Here is a 17,266-nt window from a genome sequence, read left to right as displayed (position 1 = left end):
TCCAGACCACACCAGGAACGTTGGTTTGGAAAGGACAAATGAGGGGACTGACTGACTTGTTTTCAAAGCTCGTTAAAAGGTAAGAATTTCAGTATCAATTGTATGATATATTATAAAAATGCAGTCATTGTCAGATTAAATGCAACAATAATGTTTTAAGATAACCCCACGCTTTTAAATCATGTCGATGGTATATTTCGTCGAGTGTTATCACAGATTTTTTTTTCTTTTCTTGGGGTGGGTAACGTTAACGTTAAGTAACGTTAAACCTTAAATATTACTGGTAACATTAGTGTATCAAACGTCTACAATCCGATTAAACAATTTACAAATGGAAATCAAGTTTTCATCAGGTAAATAATCACATGGACTTTAGGATTTGTGTGAGGGAGGGGTTCGTAGCCGTTGTCATATCACTGCAATGGGCAAAAGTGCTCGCTCGTAGAAGTCAGTGAATTAACTGATGAATACCCCTTGGCTGACTATTTGATTGGACATGTGCAGATGGTAACGTTAAAGAGATCGTTAAAGAGTCTGCTGCAAAGGTAAGGAATAAAAAAGTAAAAATAGCTTCAAAATCATTTTTTTTTATTTGATTTACAGTGATATTGTATAAATTATTAAATTATTCCACATTTAAAAAGTGCTGTATCTAAACATGCAAACAGGTGTTGAGGGTGTGTTCACTATTGTTTTACTATTGAGTTCACTATTGTGGCACTGGACAATGACATCGGCTGTTCTTCGAATCATTTTGGGGGAGAGCAGCTGCCAGAGAGTGGTTTTTCCATCTGGCTTGCCTGAATCAGTGACTGAACTAGAAGATGCCATTGGGGGTCAATGTAAGCTACATGACCCCTTTCGTCTGCAGTTTATGGACACTCTTTTTGACCAGTTTATGAATTTGACTTCAATGAATTAAATTAAGGACAAAGCCACAATACAAATAATAAACATGACTGACTCCCTCTCATCTCTGAATGCTACTTCAGCTGGCACAATGAACAGTTCAACTTTTGCCCCAGGACATTCCGAAGTCTCTGCATCCATTTCTTCTCTCTCCTCTACCACACAAGCTTCTTGGCCTGAAATGTTCTGCATTCCACCATTTTCATATGATGTAGAATTTAAGCTTGAACAGGCAAACAGTGTCTTTAGAGAAAATTGAACACTGCTTATTCCTGATATAAAGCTGAAGTCTTGAGGGTTTGGTCCAAAAAATTGTTCAAAACAAGGTCTATGTCACAGACAGAGAGTTTGAACAAGTGGGAGAGGCACTCATCAAGAAGCATCCATGTTTAACAGAAAAGGGCTCAGACACTGGGTATGGGAGTTGGAAAGTGAGCCTTAAGTACAAATTATCTAACTATTGCACACATCCCCGAAAACTTGGATGTCCTGAAGTTACTGAAAATTCTTTAAAGCATAAGCCAGATGGAAAAAAAAAGCCCTGCCTACAATGTAAAGACGCCCAAGAGAGGTGAAGTGTACTACTGCCCCTCCTATTCCCCTGGAGAGAACGACCATACTCTGTAGATTGCAAGAGTTGAGCTTCTTTCAGATGTGAAGAAAAAAAACAATAGAGAGACTATTAAAACTAAAATGCAGAGAACATTTGCACTTAGGAGACAAGAAGTGCTTCGTTGTGCCCCTATGATCAGCGACTTCATGATGAGATGGCCAGCTCTCTTTGATGTCACCGAACTTTGTGATAGATTTCCAAAATTGGTTGAATATGTCTTACAGAGAGTCATATCTTATTGTTTAAACTAATTTATTTTTGTTAACATTGTGCTTTCAGGTGAATCAGAGTTCAAGCGAAACACAACAGTTCCTCTACAGTCAACATTTCTGTCACAGCTTGACCTTCACTATGAAGCACTATGAAGGTTTTCTGAAGGTGTTTGAAAGGCGACCAGGGCAACAAGACAGAAAGCTGAAAGAGATGATGTCAACTGTAGTTGAAGTAAGTGAGCAAAGTTGCACTTGCATATGGTGATCACATCAAAAACATTCATATAATCCCCTTTAACGAAGTCTTTTCAGAAGGCTTTCTGAGTCGCACCCATAGACAGCAACATAACTGACATTTGGGGCTGTGTGATATGGACAAAAAGAAAAAGACATATACATTTTAATCACGATTTTGACACACAGACTATGCTTTACAGTAATAAATACATTCAGTATGAATTTGAAACATTTCCAAAAGAAAACCAATTAGAGCTTTATCAAAAAGTTGTAATATGTCTCTAGAACAGACATAAGTCAAAATAATCACTAAGTAAAGGTGTAACAAAATGTCTAGACATCTGTACAGTTTAGCTCAAACTCTAATGAAACACACCTAATTCAGCTAATAAAGGTCTTTAGGATTACTAGAAATCTCCAGTAGATCTCCAGGAGCAGGATTGGCCACCCATGATGTATATTTTACAGATGGTGTAAAATTTAACGGACCTTTATGTGCTAATTTGCAATGTGTGATGTCAACACAGATGTTTAGGGTTCTAAAAAACTAACCCAATTTTAGTAGTTGTTAAATAAAAAGTATAATGGAGTGAAAAAATTGTGATAGTCCTTTCTTTAAGTAATATTCCATTATGCTACCCCTCATATTTCTTGTTCATGTGTTAAATACATATTCATCTTTTTTTCTGTCTTTAGGACATGGAAGAAGATCTTTTACAGTGTGCGATTGAGAAGACTACCATGGGCATCTTCGTGATAAAGCACACTGCAGACAATGAAGCCCATGATGTAGGCATTGTCCTAGAGGGTGTAGCAGTGCTTCAGGACCTGGACAGTGTGGATTTTGCAACTTTAATGTTGTTTGGTCTAATTTATGCTCTTAACCTGCAGTACCCCACAAAGTTGCATTTTACATATGAAATTTTGCAAAAACTCATCATGGAGTTGGATGCAGGTGAACTCTCTATCAAGGCCCAAAATTTCAAATCTGAACTCCACCAGTGAGATGGACTGATTTTTGAATGACTACTGAGACTACAAACAATCAACCTCAAAAAATTTCAGCAGCCTTCATGCAAGACCACCGCAGAGGGTAAACCGTGATCTTGTTGTTTAGACTGTTCCCCTTTGCCTGCTCTTGTTTCTTTATCTTTTTTTTTTGTCTGAATTTGGCCTTTCTTTGGACTGGCTCAGAAGTTGATTGATTAGAGAGCTGAATCTATGACACATGGATGAACTAGCATAAATAAGATACATTGTTTATAGTTTAGGTAAGGGACAGATACTGTATTTTCACAATATTTTGTAAGGTCTATATATGATTATCTTTGAAACGAAAGCGTTTTTCTTGAAATAACAGTTCCAGGTAGGGCTGCACGATATTGGGAAAAAATGACATTGCGATATTTTATTTTTCTGCGATAGTATATATTGCGATATGAAATCTAATAAAATTTTTTCTTACAAACAAAAATGGGGTGAGCACACTTACATTCTCATTTTAAATGATTTAAACATCGACACCATCGTGTCAATTGATTAATATGTGCGAGGGAGAGAGAGCAAGATAGCGCTTGTGTTGTTTGAAGATGGTGAGCGTGCGGCCGGGGCTCACTCTCTCTCCCTCTTTCTCTCTCTCTCTCTCTCTCCCTCTGTCTCTCTCGCTCTCTCTCCCTCTGTCTCTCTCTCTCTCTCATGCTCTCTCCCGTGCTCTCTCACTCTCTCTCGCACGCTCTCTCTCTCTCTGCCCTGTTAAACTGACAGGACTTAAAAACACATGTAAATGGTAAACTTTCACTCTATGATGGTTAAGCTGTACAATTAATCCGCGAATCACATTTGTCAAGAGCCGGGGAGCAGCTGGCCAGTACTGTTAATAAATAATGGATCAACTCCGACAGCCTACATCGCACATCCTGCGATGTGACTATCGTGGATTCGTACATCGCGATATCGATGCTTAAACGACACATCGTGCAGCCCTAGTTCCAGGTACTGCTGTTCTTGGGTACAGTTTTAAGGTTTCTGAGAAAAATGAAATAAATTAATGTTACAATGTTTTATTAGTTTTTAAACACAGTTACATGCAGTATAATGTTACTTATGTTTATGATTTAAAAATGTAAAAAAAAAAAAAAAAAGAAATCTTGTAAAACTTATGAAGGTTTACATATATTGTTGATCTACTACATGTTATACATACAAAATGAACTGTCTTTTTTATACTAGTCTAATTAAAACTGATATGTATTTTTATTAAATTTAATCATCAGAGAAGTCATTTATGCTATGCTTTTAAAAGCACAATGTTATTTAGACATGCCATTTAAATTACACATTGTTCAAATTATTAAATAAAGGATTTACAAAAGGTTTTTGTGTTACATGAAATGAAACATGCGACAACAAACCATTGAAATATGTATTAAAATTTAATTTGAGTGAAGTTATAAAAATTATGTTAAGATAACTTGATTTAATTGCACAGAATTAACATGATTGAAGCAGATATCTGAAATAAAATAATAATGTTAAACTAGCATAACTGAATTATGTTAGTATAACTTGAAAAGACTATGAACACATTACTTTTTGAAATTGCATAGGATTAACACAACCGTATTATAATGAAACCACATAAATGCATAGGATACTTTTAACTCAAACTGAATGTGTGGAACCAATGTCCATAATTCAATTGAGTAAATCCAACAAATCTTTTTTTTCAGTGTGTGATTGGGCCAGCCCAGTGTCAATCAAGAAAAGAGCCAATGGGTCACTGATCTACGTGTTTCATGGGCTGGTCTGTCAGAAAAAAAAACTAACACTGACTTTGACCAATGCATTACACCGGCACAAACCCAGCGCCGCCAATTAAGCAAAACAAAACAAAACAAATGGGCCGCCGATGTACAAATTTTATGGGCCGTTTAAAAAAAAAAAAAGTATGAGTATGAGATATCGGCCCAAAAAGCACGTCGGCCCATCGGGCAAATGCCCGGTATGCCCAATGGCCAGTCCAGCCATGCTCAGCACCAAACTTTTCTCAGGAAAGTAATTAACGTAACTATCAGCATAATTGTGTACGTTTTGGCTTGTAAGATATATTTTTCAACTTGAAAAATGCCCAAACCTGCACAAAAGAGAACCAGTGTCTCCGGAAAAACTGATTCACACGTGCTTGCTAATAACGACCATGGCTACGAAAGTGGTTTGATTCTAGAACAGCATATGGCAGAAGATGAAGACGAATTTCCGTCATACCCTGTAACTCTGACTAAACCTCCACTTGTGAAAAAGCCAACTTTTACCAACGTGAAAACAGGGAATTCTAATTCTGATGAAATAATCTTTGCGCTCCCTAATCCTTAGATGTCGCTCACCGACTGGGTACCAAGCGTGTTAACGAGACGAGGCCCCTTGCGACAATCATTCTCTTCACTGCCAGAAGATTCAGAGATGCAGTTTGGAAAGCAGTTAAAAGCAGAGAGTTTCTTCGGAACCAAGGCATGCAGTTTAAGGAGGGTCTGTAAGGGAGGATAGAGACAGTAGACAGAAGTTGTGGCCTCTGATCAAAAAAGCCCATGATGAAGGAAAATCTGCTTATTTTGTCAGAGGTCGTGGATTTATTGAAGGTACTGAAGTGACAGGGTGAGAGGAGCAGAGAAATGACTGTTCTTTGATATATTCTCAAGGTTCTCAGAACGTTGATCTCTATGTTTCCTTTTCTGCTATAAACTCCAATAGCTACGGTCATTATACAGTTTACACTCATATCCAGGTCGGTCTGGAAGGGTTTGACCTGCCCGCTCGAATGTTTCACGGTATTCTAAATACTGTTTACTATGTACTTTTATAATATTCTCTAGTTTTAAGAGAGTTGTTACGTTTCGTCATCTACCGTTGGTAATTTTGAGATTAAGATTATTTGCCTAATGTTCATTTAGCACTGCTAAAGGTGCTGATCTTGATACTACTTTGATTTCAGCGTTTACAGATTGATCAGGCAACTTCAATTGTTTAATATTCAAATTTTTAATAACTAGTCTGTCTCTGCTAGGGGACTAAGAAATAATGTCAAAAAGAAAGCTCTTTTTCTATTTGCTAAACAGTTTAGGGCAACTTTTTGTTTTGTACAAGAAGCACACTCTACAACAGAGGATAGCAAATTTTGGACTGATTGTATAATATATTAATCCTGGGGAATTTATATGGGTATAATAACAATCAAGATAATAATAATCTTTTTGAATCCATAGAAAATATATTTATTGGTTGATTAAATAAATATCCAAATGCCACTGTATTAGTTGGAGGAGATTTTAATATCGTATTGGATGGAACAGTTGATAAATGGCCACCTGGTCGACCTAACATAAGTAACAGTTATCTTAGAAATTTAATGGATAAATTCAATCTCATAGATATTTGGAGAGTCAAATTTCCACATAAGTCATTTACCTGGAGCAACAAAACAGGGTCCAGTCAATCCAGAATTGACTTTTTTTAGTGTCCGAGAACTTTAATAAAGATAATGTGGTAGTTGATATTGCTTCTACCCCATTAGACCCCATGTCTTAGCTCACAACTTGGATTTTATGTTTATCACGGAATCCTGGATAAAGGTTGGTGATCTAACTCCGTTTTCTGATCTGATCCCTGATGACTGCACATTTTTTAACTCTCCTCGTCCGAGTGGACGCGGGGGTGGCATAGTAACAATTTTAAAGAACTCTCTCTCTGCACGCTGTCGATTGGTCCCTGGAACGGCCTTTTCCAGCTTTGAAGCTCAGTTTCTTCACTTGGACTGGAACGGTCCTGTATGTCTAGTGGTGATTTACCGTCCTCCGCACTGCACTAAGGATTTTATACAGAATTTCACTGAACTGATCGGCAATATTGCCACAAATTACGATCGCTTTCTATTGGTGGGCGACTTTAATATCCATGTCTGCTGTCCGTCTAACCCCTTATCACATGAGTTTCTTAATATTATCGATGCTTTCAATCTATCCCAGTGGATCAGTGACGCTACTCATATTCAGGGACATACGTTCAATCTTGTACTCTCATATGGGCTTGATGTGTCTGATATTGTGCTCTCAGATTTTATGATCTCTGACCATAAGCCTATATTATTCACACTGTCTCTTCCAGAGCTCTCTTATTTTTCAAATTCAACTGTAAGTCTTTCTCGCTTCTATTCTCCACAGTTTAGCACAAATTTCAACTTGTGTTTTGCTGATTGTTGCTCACAGTTGCACTTGGATCAACCGTTATCTGACTTTGATGCTGATCAACATCTTAGCCTCATGAACTCTGTCTGGCTTAAGGCAGCAAATGCAACTGCCCCCTTTAAGCCTTACAAGCAAAAAACAAAATCTGTACCGTGGCAAAACTCTGATATCTGTCTTCTAAGACAAAACTGTAGAAAGGCAGAACGTAAATGGAAACAAGACAGCCTGCATATCTCTCTTCAAATGTTCAGAGACTCTCTTACTTCTTACCAGGCTGCAGCTAAGTCTGCAAAACCTGCATACTTTTCTAACCTTATTGAAACTAATCACTCTAAACCTAAGGTTTTGTTCTCAATTATTTAATCTGTTACCAATCCTTCTGTTAACACCTTGCCTGTTGCCTCTGATGCTCTCTGTGAAAGCTTCTTGAGATATTTTAGTGAGAAAATTACTAACTTAAGACTTGGTGTCTGCCCCACTTTAACTTTAACCATTTCTCCAATCATGTCATCTTCCTCTGCATTTTTGGATGCTTTTGAACCCATCAGTCTCCAGGAATTGAAGGAGGTGATTGACAATCTTAAACCCTCATTCTGTTCTAGCGATATCATTCACCCCAAATTTTTAAAATTAATTACTGATTCGATTGGGCCAGGTTTGCTGTCTCTCATTAATAAGTGTCTCCAAACTGGCTCTGTTCCTGCCAACTTTAAAGTTGCTACAGTCACTCCCCTTCTCAAGAAGCCTTCACTGGACCACACTGTTCTAAAAAAATTTCGTCCAATTTCTGTTTTGCCTTTCATTTCAAAAGTTTTGGAGAAAATTGTGCTGAAGCAACTTCAACACTTTTTGACTAGTAATTATATTTATGAGGTTTTTCAATCTGGTTTTAAGTCTGCTCACAGCACTGAGTCCGCCCTTCTGAGGGTGTTAAATGATATTTACCTCTCCACTGATTCCGGGGACTCTGTGGTTCTTATTCTTTTAGATTTATCGGCTGCTTTTGATACCATAGACCACTCCTTACTTTTATCTAGATTAGAGTCTTGGGTAGGTCTAAAAGCAAATGCTCTGAAATGGTTTCAGTCATACCTATCTGACAGAAAGTTTTTAGTGAAACTGGGAAATTTTTTCTCTTCCCCTGCTCCTCTGACCTGTGGCCTTCCACAAGGCTCTATTTTAGCTCCCTCTCTATTCTTTCTGTACATGCTACCTCTGGGTTCTATTCTAAGAAAACAAGGTGTGTCTTTTCATTTCTATGCAGATGATACTCAAATCTATCTTCCAGTTAAGAAAAACAACTCCACTGCAATCACTTCTCTTCTCCAATGTTTAGAGGAGGTTAAATTATGTCTAGCCCAAAATTTCCTCTTCTTAAACGAGGACAAGACCGAGGTAATTGTTTTCGGTCCTAATGAGAACTCTCAGTGTATAAGCCCTGAGCTAGAAAGTTTGTCCGTTTTTAGATCCTCACGGGTGCAGAACTTAGGTATTATTATTGACCAACACTTAAAATTTGATAGACATATGTCTTCTGTTATTGGATCCAGTTTCTATCAGCTTCGTTTACTGTCTAAAATTAAAAACTTTCTCACTCCAAAAACTCTAGAAATGGCTGTTCATGCATTTGTTACATCGCGTCTAGATTACTGCAATTCTTTATATTGCGGTATATCCAAATCTCAAATTGCACGACTTCAGCTTGTCCAAAATGCCGCAGCCAGACTTCTTTTAAACTGTCGTAAGCATGAACACATCACTCCAATTCTTAGATCCCTTCACTGGTTGCCGATTTCTCAGAGAATAGATTTTAAAATTATCCTCTTCATTTATAAATCCCTTCATAACATAGCTCCTGTCTATTTATCTGAACTTCTCCATCCCTATACTCCTTCTAGAAGCCTACGATCCTGTGACCAGGCTCTGTTGGTGGTCCCTCGCGTTAGGCTAAAGCGTAGAGGGGAGCGTGCATTTGCGGTGGCTGGGCCACGACTCTGGAATACCCTGCCTTTAGAAATCAGACTGGCCCCTTCCTTGTCTATTTTTAAGTCCTTGCTAAAAACTTTTTTATTTTCCTTAGTGTACTGACTACTGTGATACGCTAAATTTTGTAAATGGGTGGTTTTAAATTTTTGTCTGGTCTATTTTTCATGTATGTGTTATATTCTTGCTCTTCTGTAAAGCACTTTGGTCAGCCGGGAGGCTGTTGTAAATGCGCTATAGAAATAAAATTGAAATTGAAATCGAAATGAAAATTAACAGACCATGAAGCTATAAATATTAATATTAAATTATCTAATACAAATTGTTTCAATAATGGGGCATACTGAGAACTCAACAATTCACTGTTAATGTATGATGAGGTAAAAAGAGAGGTATCTAGATTGATATGGCAATTTTGGGGTTAAAGCTTACAAGGAGAATTCTTTCTGTTCAAATTGGGAACTTCTGAAATTTGAGGTCACTAAATATTTAAGGAAATTTGGCAGCCGATTAGCCAAATATAAAAGAGCTGAAGAAACGTACTCGGTTACTAACGTAACCTCGGTTCTCTCTATAAGAGGGAACGAGTACTGCGTCTTAGCTAAGACGCTACGGGAAAAGTCTCTTTTCACGAAATACTGAAGCAAAAAATTATCCTTAATTTTGAATTGTTGTAAAGCGCATTTGCAGCAGCACACAGCCATAGGCGAGACGGCTCGCTCGCTCATTGGCTGCTCTGCGGCAACTGCACAAGCCTATCGAGCGCAGGCAGATGCAACATCAGACCAATGAGGACGCTTCGCGCCCTTCATGCCACTTCCCGCCGAAACGGGTGTGGCCTAGCTCTATAAAAGGAGCTCGAAAAGGCTGACTCACCTGATTTATTTCATCGCCGAAGCGAACCAGAGTGAATCGTACGCACGGCAGAGAACGCAGTACTCGTTCCCTCTTCTAGAGAGAACCGAGGTTACGTTAGTAACCGAGTACGTTCTCTTACCAGAGTTCTCTCGTACTGCGTCTGAGCTAAGACGCTACGGGAACCCCATGTAAAGCGCCGTGCGCGCAGGGATCACACACCAGTAAACCTGGAAGCAACGCCCAGGATTTACAGTGCACTGTCACCAGAGGGACTCACAGAGAGTCCAGAACAGGAGGGGGGGGCCCTCCATCCCATATCTAGCAGCGTCCGAAGACGCGGCAATATGACATCACACAGTCAAGGCAAGGCCTGACCAATGTGGTAATGCGGGTCTTACGCAATACTGCCCATATAACAGTCGGCAGCGCATATCGCTTGCGATCTCAGAGTTCCAATCAGGGCCCTGATTCAACTATACTGACAGCAGCCCTGCTTGCAGGGCGGGAACCTCCAGGTTATAGAACCATACATATATCCTGTAAGGAGATCCCACTAGACCACGCCCACAACGAGGTGACGCCTCTTGTGGAATGTGCTCTGACGCCCAGTGGGCACAGAAGGCCCCTGGAAACGTAAGCTAACGCTATGGCATCAACTATCCATCTGGATAAGCTCTGCCTCGAAACAGCCATTCCCTTGGAACGTCCACTGAACGAGACAAACAGCTGCTCAGTCTGTCTAAAGACAGCGGAGCGAGACACATAAGCTCTTAAAGCCCTAACGGGGCAAAGAAGACTCGAGTCTCCATCCTCTCCTGACACCAACAGGGCAGACAGGGAAATAACCTGAGCCCGAAACGGCGCATTGAGGGATTTCGGCACATAACCGTGCCTAGGTTTGAGTATGACCCTTGAGTCATTAGGCCCAAACTCCAAGCATGTCGGGCTCACCGAGAGTGCGTGCAGGTCACCCACACGCTTCACTGAAGCGATAGCCAACAAGAACACTGTCTTGAATGACAGATGCTTGAGGCTAATCTTTCGGATAGGCTCGAAAGGGGAACCTTTCATGGCCTCCAAAACCGTCGAGAGGTCCCATACAGGGACTGACGGGGGTCAGGGAGGATTCAGCCTCCTAGCTCCTCTAAGGAAGCGGATGACCAAATCGTTCCTTCCTATTGACTGACCGAGCGTTGTCTCAGAAAACGCTGTGATAGCCGCCACGTAAACTTTGAGCGTGGAGGAGGCTCTGCCCTTATCCAACAGCTCCTGTAGGAAGGAGAAAACCTCCGTCACCTCACAACTAAGGGGTGAACATCCCCGAGCTGTGCACCAGCTGGAGAACACCGACCACTTCGAGGCATACCGCCGTCGTGTCGACGGAGCTCTAGCCTGAGTGATGGTATTTAGCACTCCCACTGGGAGATCAGCAGGTAACCGTTGAGAGCCCACACATGGAGGGACCACAACTCCGGTTGAGGGTGCCAAATCGAGCCCCTGCGCTGAGCCCAAACCAGTAGGCGTTCTGCCAACCTGTACAGGTTTCGGGACCTGAGACCGCCCTGGCGATTTATGTAGGACACCACAGACATGTTGTCCGAACGGACTAAGACGTGGTGGCCTTTGATTCGGGGACAAAAGCGCGTCAGCGCGTTCTCCACTGCCAGCATTTCCAGACAGTTGATATGTTGGAGCTTTTCCCGGGCCAAAGGCCAAAGGACGGTCTGCCCTCGAGCAGCGTTCCCCATCCCGAAGTGGAGGCGTCTATCGACACCATCTTCACTTTCGAGGAAGTCCCCAGGCTTACACCTGATTGGTACCAGTCGTTCGCTGTCCAGGGTGTCAGGGCTGTAACACAGCTTTGATTGACCCTGAGACGCAACCGCCCGGATATCCACGCTCTGTGCAGTACTCGCGCTTTCAGCCAGAACTGCAAGGGGCGCATGCGGAGCAGGCCCAACTGAAGAACTGGAGATGCTGAGGCCATGAGACCTAACATTTTCTGAAATTCTCTGAGCGAGAAGGTTGCTCCGCAGCGGAGAGAGCTCGCTGCGCGCTGAATGCCCAACGCGCGCTGTGGCGACAGCCGCGCCGTGGCGACAGCCGCGCCGTCATGGAACGTGAGTCCAGAACTATACCCAAAAACAGTATCGTCTGACTGGGGTTCAGCGAACTCTTCATCCAGTTGACACTGAGACCGAGTTTCTCGAGGTTATCGAGTAAAATGGCCCCGTGCTCCACGAGCTCTGATCGTGATTGCACCAGAATCAGCCAGTCGTCCAAATAGTTCAGCACCAAATAGTTCAGTACGAGGAACAAATAGTTCCTCGTACTAAACGTACGAGGAGCCGTGGACAAGCCGAACGGCAGGACTGTATACTGGTATGTCTGGCCCTCGAAGGCGAATCTCAAGTATCGCCTGTGACGTGACGCTATCTGTATTTGAAAATACGGAGTTTCCTGGTCGTTAGCATTCTGAAACTGTGTTTCACCAATGCCTTGTTCAGTTGTCTTAGATCCAGTATGGGCCTGAGACCCCCGTCCTTCTTGGGCACTAGAAAGTATCTGCTGTACAGCCCCCCTTCGCTTTGAGCTTGAGATACAGGCTCCACAGCCCCTTTGCTCAACAGTTTTGATATTTTGGCCCGAAGTAGGTGTGCTACTTCTGTTTTGACCGTAGTTTCGACACTTCCGCCGGTGGAACAGGCTATAGCCACGCACCTTTGCCCGCCCTCTGCTGGATGGCGGACGAAAGGGGCGTTGCCATCGAAAGCCTGCCGAATGACGTCATCTCTGCTCGCATGGATCTTTTCTGCTGCTGGGCAGGCTGTGTCTGCGTTACACACCATGGTCACGCTGCAGATTTTCCAGGGTGATCTCCTCCGCAAGCTGGATGAGATGGGACCTGAAGCTATCTGTCTCGCGGATCTGAGCAGTGCTTCGGATCTCTCCCTCCGCGCTACTAAGTCCGCTGCACAGGCCATGGGACGGGTTATGGCTTCCGCTACTGTGGCTGAGAGACATTTGTGGCTAACACTTTCAGACATGGCAGAGTCTGAACGCGCTGTGTTCCTCGACGCACCGCTGACTCCTGCTGGCCTCTTCGGATCGTCTGTCAATGAGTTTGTGGAGACATTCGTCGAGGACCAGAAAGAGTCGCAAGCTTTTAAGCACTTCTTGCCGAAGCGCTCCGGTTCTGCAGCGAGCCGCGCTAGACCGGCCCCGCAAAGCTCTCAGTCACGCCCCCCGCCTCCAGCTGCTTCATCGCGACAGCGCCAGCAACGCAGCTTGGGACCCCGTTCTCGCTCTACCAGCTGTCGTCCCGCACCGCGGGAGACACGGCAGAGGATTACGGTGAAGCCGGAAGCCCCGAAGTCATCCTAGCACTTCTAGGAAAGCGCCGGTGTACGAGTTCCGCTGTGGCCGAGCTCTCACCCAAGCGCGCCGCTGTTTCAGTTCCAGGAATTGTGACTGTCTCAGCGTTTTCTGCAGCGCGCAAGCCTGCACAGTTGCCCGCTTGGCTGCACACAAAAGCCGTTATCACGGCTACCCAGATATTTCCGGAAAAGAGTGTAATTTCTGGTGTTCCGGCCACGGCCAATGGTGCTATAAATGTAGTGACGATGCCCACTCCTCAGTGCCCAACTCCACATATAAGCACAGCCCTACACACAGGGCTCGCGCCCATAAGGTCGACTCAGATCGATCGCACGCACTACATAGTAAACGTGCCCACTCCTCAGTGCCCACAACACTATGTCACACACGGCGCGTGGTTTCTGTAAAAACGAAACCCGTGCACGTACGCTCTGCCCGGGCAGACAGCGAGTCGAAAGCAGTAAATTTGCACGCTTACAGACCACAGTTACTCGCAGACATCACGAGTCCTACGGGACCCGCTCAGCCCTCCCTCACTTGGTTAAGCACCGTGGCGGGGTCGAGGAAGAGCGATCTGCCCGCTGTGATCAGCGCGCTCCCCGCCTCAAACGCCACAGGCATAACACCCACATTTCAGCACATCGAAGTGCCGCCGTTGCCCAGTCAACAGAGCGTGCTTCGCATCCAACCCTTAGCCATTCATGCAGATGCATGGTCAGCGCTTCCAGGGGTTTCGGATTGGGTGCTAGACATTATAAAGAGAGGCTACTCGCTACAGTTTTTTGTGATGTACACTTGATTAAGATGTTTTATGGACGTTCAGGTCTGACTGGACCGATCTAGAACTTTTGTCAAGATGTGTTAAACCTCAAGACATAATTGATTGCCTTTCACGATGTTACACAGTGGGTGTGTGATTATTTTATATGCAGGCTTATATATACATACACTTAAACTATGCAGCAACGCATTTAAACATTTAAACGACGACGTCCAGAAATCGACGCATTTGGACGTCCAGAAGACGACACATTTAGACGTCCAGGAGACGTGCAGAAAAGAAGTGCAATTCACGTCCAGAAGACGTCAAAGAAGTCGGTTCAACTTTCATTTTGGAACTATTTTTCAACCATGACGGGACGTGTCGGACGGACAAATGTTTGCTGGGAACCGACCGATGATCTCTGTCATACTGAATACTAACTGTTTGACAACCGACTATTTCTTTCGTACTGCATACTGCGTGATGTCATATATACTTTTGCTACCCTGTTACAAGCACTGAATAACGGGAGTAAACGTGAAACATAAAGCACAATGTGGTTCCTTCCTTGATTAATCACCTTCAGTTTGGCATGAAGTCCATGCAGTCTCTTCTAATGCAGCTTTCTGCCTGCTCTTCATCTAACTGAATTTCATTAATATGACTAAATGTTCATGTCTTAATCAAAACAACCATGGTAATTATATGCATTGTTTACAAAATTAAATGGTGTATTTAACAAGAACCATCCCTAATACAGAATATTCACCATACTTTATTATCCAACACCCTAACGCATTATTTAACTATCATGCATAAAGACAGATAAAGTAGCATATTAAGACAAATGATATTCAAGTGATATAAAATGGGTTATGTTAAAAGCATATTATTTTAATCAGATGAAGAAACCCAGATGAAAGCATGGTGAAATGTCTTGAGCACCAAAGAATCACATCTAGTTTCCTTATCATCAGCGCTCTCCTGGTTTTCTTGAAATCCATGTCCCTATCATAATCTTCTTCAGCGTCATAAACAATTTGCAATTGTTATGCAGCACAACAGTACAACTGATGAACAAGTCATGTGACCAATTCAAATCAAATCACTTTATTATCACAATACCACGAATGCAAGTATATAGGTGGTAAAATGCTTTTGTGCAAACTCTGCAGCATGACAGCATGACAAGTACTGGATATATTTGCAACACATATACAGTATTAAAAATATACACAGTATACATAAGGGCTCAATATAGGTAGAAAATAATATATAGTGCAATATTATACTATACAGAGAATGAAAACAATAATAAACAACAATCACTGTACCTTTGCAGTGCAGTATGGTATGAATTAGTGCAAACAGAATGTCAGGGAGAAGAATAATAGTTAGTCAGAGTCCAGTCAGCGTAACTGATAGAGTGCAGTGCATATATGAGGCTGCTGGTGTGTGTGTGTGTGTGTGTGGTTTTACTAGTACGAGTTCAGTTCAGTCTGATTGCCTGTGGAAGGAACTTGTCTTGCAGTCTGCTGCCGCTGGTTCTGTGATTACGTCTGCCTGATGATAACAGTGAGAACAATCCATGGCTCGTGTAGATGGAGTCTCTGACGGTCCTCTGTGCTTTCCTCAAAAGAAAAAAAACAACAACCTTGCATAGATGTCCTGGAGAGACAAACTCATTTTGGGTGTTGTAAATCAATTAACAGTATATAATATTATTATTTAGAATTGTTGTAATGGACATACCATTGATTCCTGCTGAAGGTTGTTGGAGGTATGGGCTCTCACTTGTGAAGTTTCTTTTATGGGCGAAACATCTGTGCTGTCAAAGAGCTGTTTGGGAATGCAGTCTTCACAGTTTCAGGCTGCAGTGACTGCACAAGTAGAACATAATACAAGCAGTCATAACAAATCAGTAATGTATTGAAAACTTGTAGTACATATGAAGATTTCAGATGCAAAGGCCTCTAAGATCTATCTGACATGTTCTTCTAAAATTCTTCTTAGAAGAACATTTCAGATAGAACTTAAAGGCTTTTGCATCTGATGTCTTCATACAACATGCCTCATTCTTCCTTTCTTCATCAACTGACTTGTCCTCCTTTAAAAAAATCAAAAACTATAAGTCCATAACAAAAATAGTTTTGGTAAATACAGGTGCAGGTGTCAGTACTCATCATATTCAGTCATTTTCTGCCCAAATTCCAGAAATGATGCACTGATGATTTGTTCATTCTAGGAAAAATGTTAATTGCTGATTTGAACAGAGATCAACATCAAATGCTGTGTTACTGCATTGATTGAATAAAGACATACCAATGGGAATGAGCACCTTTTCAGTCTTTTCTGTTTGGGCACAATAGAGCCATGTTCACTCCTCATCCCCAACAGGACTGATTTTCTTTGTGTTTTTGCTCTTCAGCTGTAAAACAAAAATATGTCTATTAACCCCATGTTTAATTACTGTTGCTGGTTAAACATATGAATTAAGACAGATTAGAGAATTAAATGAATATTGATTACAATTTTCTACAAACCTTACTTGAAGAGGGCTGATCATGACGAGAACTTTTGTTTGTACCTAACAGAGCAAAAGAGAATGTGTGAGTGAAGGGAGTAAAGGACTAAGATGAAGAGAAACAGGCAGAGAAAGGCAGAATCTTGTGTTTAAGTTTAACAAAATGATAAGAAAGAAAGCTGTATCTTCAAGCTATATTATTCTGAAGTATTTTATACATGATTACATGCTAGCAGGATTGTTGTAAGCCGTTTAAAGACCTCTTCACACCAAGGATGAGTCCATATCGCAACTATTTAACATTTAATGACACAGAGCAGCTTTTCTAGCTGATGAACAATTCAAACAGCCAATCAGAATGCACCTGAGTTTAAAAAGCTTAGGCATTTAAAGTGGCAGACAACAACATCGCTACAGCTTTTATAATAATAAACATTACTTTATTGTCTGTTGGTGTGGATGCTAAAATAGTTATTGTAGTTACTAACTTGTGAACAATCTTAAATGATCTAATTTGGCCAAATTAACTGAAGACCTGATGTGTCACATAAC

Source organism: Carassius carassius, chromosome 49 (assembly GCF_963082965.1).
Source record: "Carassius carassius chromosome 49, fCarCar2.1, whole genome shotgun sequence".
Lineage (NCBI taxonomy): Eukaryota > Metazoa > Chordata > Actinopteri > Cypriniformes > Cyprinidae > Carassius > Carassius carassius.
The sequence above is the reverse complement of the archived record's forward strand: the minus strand, read 5'-3'. Positions refer to the sequence as shown.